Genomic DNA, 7,533 nt, shown 5'->3' on the forward strand with positions numbered 1-7,533 from the left:
CATGTTTCTTCTGGCAGTCTAAAACAGCAACTGCTTGTATTTTTAAAAATGAAACTGAACAGCATTTCTTCCCTGCAAGCTTAGCTCCTCCCATTAAGCACATGACTCTGTCCCTGTCAATCAACCTGATCAAAACTCTACACTGAAACCCCCAAGGGACATCCAAGTAAACACAAATGCATTAGCTCAGCTTTAAAAAATCAGTCCAGGTCTGAAATGAGATCTTATCCTGTGCTCCCAGCTATCAATGTAAAGGTTTTGCTTGATAATTACAATTCTGGAGCAGATGGACCTGCATGTATATATGCATAAATCATTGAAGCTGGTAGGGCTGGTTTAGAGTGTGTCTAATAAAGCATACATCTTTCTAGGCTTTATTAATAGGGGTGTAGAGTACAAAACAAGCAGGTTATGTTAAATTTGTACAGAACAATGACACAGGGCTTTAAAAAAAACACCTCTGCTGTCAGTCAGTGAGAGCAGGAATGGACTGCAGAGGTTTGATTGGAAGAGCAGCGGTTGTGGGTGAGCCAGGGGTCAGAACTATATGACCATTCACACGAGCAGGATTTTGCAGTCCTGCTAACAGTGCAGCCTTGCTTACGTTTCCCAGCGGTGAGGGATGTATTCAACAGGAACCCTGTTGACAATGGCAGAACCAGAAGATCCTGCCAGGGGTAGGCTGTCTCCTGCTGCTGTGAAACGCACAGCGGGTTGTGTGGTAAATTCCATCCAGATCTGTAAGGAGCTGATCCTTCAAATCACATTTTCTGTCTCCCATGCTGGCTGCTTCAGCTCTTCCAATTTACAGGTTTCCTCCCTCACTGTTCCCCAATCAGATTCTGTCTCTGGACAAGGGAAGTGAACCTGTGATTTAAGGAGTTGAAGCAGTTATTTTGGCCAGTTCTGTTGCCGCTATGCAGGAGACATTCAGCACACCAGATATTGTTCAACATTAAAAGATGTCTGCGTTAGGTGGATAGGCTATGCTAAATTGTCCCTTAGTGTCAGGGAACCAGGGTAAATATGTGGGTTTACAGGGATAAGGCCTGGGTGGGATTGTTGTCAGTGCAGGCTCATTGAGCCAAATGACCGCCTTCTGAACCCTAAGGATTCTATGATCCTCCAGGAGGCTGATGAGAAGAAGCAGTAAATGAAAGAAGAGGAAGAAGTTTCTGCCAGTAATGTGGTCAGAGCAGGCCTGGGGAAGCCTTCACGCAGCTTCACACTAAGCTGGACCTGGCTGCTGTCAGTCCAAAATTGAGCCATTCCCAGGGAACTGGAGTATACTAATGTGGTCCCTTTGCTTGTAGTGATACTACATTAAGCCACCAGTTTGTTACGTTGGATAAAATTTTGGATAAGATTTTTCAGCATTTTCTTTTGGGGATTGTTATGTTGAGCAAGATGAATGTTGTGTCAATTTGTGGGGCAATCGAAAGGAGGATATAGGCAGTAACTGCCAACCAGAAGAGTGGGTAAAAAAAGGACCTGAAGGCAGTCAGCAGCATCTAGAAGAGCACATGGAAAGAGAACCTAGGGGCAGTAACTATGTCCTCGAAAAGATATCCAATCCAGTCTGGCACCAAGTGGAGTTTCTGAAGAAGAGTGACAACATAAGAAAACAGATAAGTGATTGATTGATGGATATTTTGTTTACCTTCAAAACACAATTTATTAGTAATTGTAAGGTTTTATTGTTTGCTGGCAGTAGTAAAGGTTTTTGGGAGTAGCAGTGTTTAATGATATAAAGGTGGCAGGGCAGGTGTTACGTTGTGACTGCAGAATGTGGGAATTCCTGGAAACCAGGGTGATTCAGAGTGAACAGTCTGCAGTAAGTGTTTGCGGTTTGAGAAGCTTTGGCTCAGAGTCATTGAGCTGAAGGCTGAACTGCAGATACTGTGATGCATCAGGATAAGGGGAAGTTACCCAGACATTTTGTACCAGGAGACAGTCCCTTAGGTTAGGCCCTTCTGGTTTGGTCAGAGACTGTGAGTGAGGCAGGTATGGAGACCAGAAGGTAGAATTGGAGGAACCTCATCCTTTGCAACTGTCCAACAGGTTTGAAGGTCTTGCAGCCTACATGGTTGAAAGTGGGGGCTGCAGGCTGCTGCAGCCAGGGCAGATTCTGCAAGCTTTCTAGAGTTGGGACCTATGTTTGTTTCTAGCCTGCTGAACACTTGGATGAAGAACCTCTTTATATGCCTTAAGAACATAAGAACATAAGAAATAGGAGCAGGAGTAGGCCATCTAGCCCCTCGAGCCTGCCCCGCCATTCAATAAGATCATGGCTGATCTGACGTGGATCAGTACCACTTACCCGCCTGATCCCCATAACCCTTAATTCCCTTACCGATCAGGAATCCATCCATCAGCGCTTTAAACATATTCAGCGAGGTAGCCTCCACCACCTCAGTGGGCAGAGAATTCCAGAGATTCACCACCCTCTGGGAGAAGAAGTTCCTCCTCAACTCTGTCTTAAACCGACCCCCCTTTATTTTGAGGCTGTGTCCTCTAGTTTTAACTTCCTTACTAAGTGGAAAGAATCTCTCCGCCTCCACCCTATCCAGCCCCCGCATTATCTTATAAGTCTCCATAAGATCCCCCCTCATCCTTCTAAACTCCAACGAGTACAAACCCAATCTCCTCAGCCTCTCCTCATAATCCAAACCCCTCATCTCCGGTATCAACCTGGTGAACCTTCTCTGCACTCCCTCCAATGCCAATATATCCTTCCTCATATAAGGGGACCAATACTGCACACAGTATTCCAGCTGCGGCCTCACCAATGCCCTGTACAGGTGCATCAAGACATCCCTGCTTTTATATTCTATCCCCTTCGCAATATAGGCCAACATCCCATTTGCCTTCTTGATCACCTGTTGTACCTGCAGACTGGGCTTTTGCGTCTCATGCACAAGGACCCCCAGGTCCCTTTGCACGGTAGCATGTTTTAATTTGTTTCCATTGAGATAGTAATCCCATTTGTTATTATTTCCTCCAAAGTGTATAACCTCGCATTTCTCAACGTTATACTCCATTTGCCATATCCTCGCCCACTCACTCAGCCTGTCCAAATCTCTCTGCAGATCTTCTCCGTCCTCCACACGATTCACTTTTCCACTTATCTTTGTGTCGTCTGCAAACTTCGTTACCCTACACTCCGTCCCCTCCTCCAGATCATCTATATAAATGGTAAATAGTTGCGGCCCGAGTACCGATCCCTGCGGCACGCCACTAGTTACCTTCCTCCAACCGGAAAAACACCCATTTATTCCGACTCTTTGCTTCCTGTCGGATAGCCGGTCCCCAATCCACTTTAACACACTACCCCCAACTCCGTGTGCCCTAATCTTCTTCAGTAGCCTTTTATGGGGCACCTTATCAAACGCCTTTTGGAAATCCAAAAACACCGCATCCACCGGTTCTCCTCCATCAACCGCCCTAGTCACATCTTCATAAAAATCCAACATGTTCGTCAAGCACGACTTTCCCCTCATGAATCCATGCTGCGTCTGATTGATCGAACGATTTCTATCCAGATGCCCTGCTATCTCCTCTTTAATAATGGATTCCAGCATTTTCCCTACTACAGACGTTAAGCTGACCGGCCTATAGTTACCCGCCTTTTGTCTCCTTCCTTTTTTAAACAGCGGCGTAACATTAGCCGTTTTCCAATCAACCGGCACTACCCCAGAATGCAACGAGTTTTGATAAATAATCACTAACGCATCCACTATTACCTCTGACATTTCTTTCAATACCCTGGGATGCATTCCATCCGGACCCGGGGACTTATCCACCTTCAGTCCCATTAGTCTACCCAGCACTGCCTCTCTGGTAACATTAATTGTATTAAGTATTTCTCCTGCTGCCAACCCTCTATCGTTAATATTTGGCAAACTATTTGTGTCCTCCACCGTGAAGACCGACACAAAAAACTTATTTAAAGACTCAGCCATATCCTCATTTCCCACTATTAACTCCCCCCTCTCGTCCTCCAAGGGTCCAACATTCACTCTAGCCACTCTATTCCTTTTTATATATTTATAAAAACTTTTACTATCATTTTTTATATTAATTGCTAGCCTAGCTTCATAGTCTATCCTTCCTTTCTTTATCGCTTTCTTAGTCTCTCTTTGTTGTTTCTTAAATTTTTCCCAATCACTTGTTTCTCCACTATTTTTGGCCACTCTGTACGCAACTGTTTTTATTTTAATACTCTCCTTTATTTCCTTCGTTATCCACGGCTGGTTCTCCCTTTTCTTACAATCCTTGTTTTTTGCTGGAATATATTTTTGCTGAGAACTGAAAAGGATCTCCTTAAAAATCCTCCACTGTTCCTCAGCTATCCTACCTGCCAGCCTGCTCTCCCAGTCTACCTTAGCCAATTCATCCCTCATCCTATCATATTTCCCTCTGTTCAAACAGAGGACACTGGTTTGGGACCAAACTTTCTCCTCTTCCATCTGAATCAGAAATTCGACCATATTGTGGTCACTAGACCCAAGAGGGTCCTTCACAATAAGATCCTTAATTCTACCTACCTCGTTACACAATACCAGATCCAAAATAGCTCGTTCCCTCGTCGGTTCCGTAACATGCTGTTCAAGGAAACTATCCCGACAGCATTCTAAGAACTCTTCCTCCATTCCACCCTTACCGACTTGAGTCTGCCAGTCAATGTGCATGTTGAAGTCCCCCATGATTATTGCCGTTCCGTTTTTACACGCATCCCTTATCTGCTTGTTTATAGCCCTCCCTACCTCAACATTATTATTTGGGGGCCTATATACCACACCTACTAGTGTCTTTCTCCCTCTACTATTCCTCATCTCTACCCATAATGATTCCACGTTTTGTTCCTCAGAGCCTATGTCATCCCTCAGTACTACCCTGATATTATCTCTTATTAATAGCGCGACCCCACCACCTTTTCCTTCCTGTCTATTCTTCCTAAACGCCTGATACCCCTGGATATTCATCTCCCAGTCCTGGTCGCCTTTCAGCCACGTTTCTGTAATGGCCACTAGATCGTACCCACTCGTGCTGATTTGCACCATCAACTCATTTACCTTGTTCCGAATGCTTCGTGCATTCAGGCAAAGTGTCCTTATTCCAGCTTTTATCTGGACCCGCTTTGATGAGTCGCGAACACCCTCTCCCTCTACTCCCTTATCTAAATTACCGCCTTCATTCACTTGCACCCTCTCCTCTACCATTAATTTTGTAATTCCCCTTACCCTTGCATCCTCCACCCCATCAATTAGTTCCTTGATCCTAGTCAACTCTTCTAGCTCCCCTCCCCCCAACCTATCTAGTTTAAATTCTCCCCAGCAACCTTAGCCAACCTACCGGCCAGGATATTGGTCCCCGTGATAGCCTTGATAGGCTTTCACCAGAGCACTGGGGACAAAGAGTGGTTTTGTTGTTCTCCAACCTTTGCAATTACCTTTAGCTCCTAGATGCTTTCTGGGGTAAGCAAACTCAAGTTCAGTTTCCATGCCCCCAGGCCAACCCTCTGGTCTTCCTGCAGTGACAGTCAGCCAGTAGGAGGCAGTGGTCAGAGAAGCCTAATGTCAGTTGATCTGACCATGAATGCCCAAGTCTATCCTGGAATAGATGAACCCATTTGGCTGTGACCAGGTATATTTACATTGCACTTCTCTGCAGTGTTGCTGAAGTTGTGCAAATTGCCATCATTCATTGTTTCCATCAGAGGTCTGTACGTGTTCTCCAGTTTGGAGACTTTCTAACCTACAAACCGTAGTCAGTAAGGACAGGCAACAAAACCTCCACGATCATCCTCAACACCAGTACTCTGCAAAGTTGTGTCCTCAGCCCCTTATTATACACCTTTAACTATATGGCCAAATTCCCCTCCAACTCAATTTTCAAGTTTGCTGATGACACCACCGTTGTGGGTCAGATCTCAAACAATGACAAGACACAGTATAGGAAAGAGATAGAGAACCTGGTGAACTGGTGCAAAGACAATAATCTCTCCCTCAATGTCAACAAAACAAAGGAGATTGTCATTGAATTCAGGAAGTGTAGTGGAGGGCATACCCGTCTACATCAATGGGGACAAAGTAGAAATGGTCGAGAGCTTCATGTTTTTAGGTGTCAAGATCACCAACAACCTGTCCTTGTCTCTCCACGTGGATGCAATAGTTAAGAAAGCCCACCAATGCCTCTACTTTCTCAGGAGACTAAAGAAATTTGGCATATCCGCTACAACTCTCACCAACTTCTACAGATGCACCATAGAAAGCATTCTTTCTGGTTGTATCACAGCTTGATATGGCTCCTGCTCTGTCCAAAATCACAATAAACTACAAAGGGTCGTGAACGAAGCCCAGTCCATCACTCAAACCAGCCACCCATCCATGGGCACTGTCTACACTTCCCACTGCCTCAGAAAAGCAGCCAGCATAATCAAGGAAGCCAAGCACCTTAGACATACTCTCTTTCACCTTCTTCCATTGGGAAAAAGATACAAAGTCCGAGATCATGTACCAACCTGACTCAAAAACAATTTCTTCCCTGCTGCCATCAGACCTTTGAATGGACCTACCTTGCATTAAGTTGATCTTTCTCTCTGTAACACTACATTCTGCGCACACTCCTTTCCTTCCCTATGTACGCTATGCTTTTTATGTATAGCGCACAAGAAACAATACTTTTTGGTATATACTACTACATGTGACAATAATAAATCAAATCAAATCAAGTTTATCCACAGCCCACATCAATGATGCAGTTGAAGTCATTACCTAGAATGACTGACCTGGATGTCACCAACAGTAGTGAGAGCTGCTAAAGGATGCTCAACTGCTCACTTTTTTTGAGCTGGGTTAATATACATTAATTAACTGAAGTGGAACACTATTGTACATTGCTTCTTCTACAAGGAAACACCCGCTCACCATCTCTTCAACTGCGGAGCTGAAGTTGCCTCCCCGCAGCAGAATACCCAAGCTGGAGGAATATAAATTACTCTGTCTTTCAGGGACGTAGGAAGCAACTGACGCCTGTTTTTTCTCCAAAGTAAACTATTCTCTCTCCACAGGTGCTGTCAGACCTGCTGAGATTTTCCAGCATTTTCTGTTTTTGTTGAAGGTGGGGCTAGGCGGATGCCTTCCTGATTTAATTTTAACCATGGAATGCATTACTCTCGCTTACAGTGTTGACAATGGCCACGATAGTAATTGTGAAGCTTGTCTGCAAGATTTAGTATGTCCCAATAACAGCGCTCCCTGGAGCTTCTGCAAAATGTAACGGCAGGACCTTATTTAAATATTTCATATTGGTTTCCCAGCTGCAGCCAATTAGATGAATGATATCGAAGTGAAACAAAAGCAAACTCTGGAGATTTGAAATAAAATCAGAAAATGCTGGAATTAGTCAGGAGGTGTTTTCAGCTCCCCCTCTGTTTATTTACTTTGGCCGGAATCATGGCGGCTGCCGGAAGTGCGTCACAGAGTTCCTCTGAAAGCGGTCTATCGCCGGCGCGGGCCGGGGGAAGGGTTT

Source organism: Mustelus asterias, chromosome 23 (assembly GCF_964213995.1).
Source record: "Mustelus asterias chromosome 23, sMusAst1.hap1.1, whole genome shotgun sequence".
NCBI classification, from domain to species: domain Eukaryota; kingdom Metazoa; phylum Chordata; class Chondrichthyes; order Carcharhiniformes; family Triakidae; genus Mustelus; species Mustelus asterias.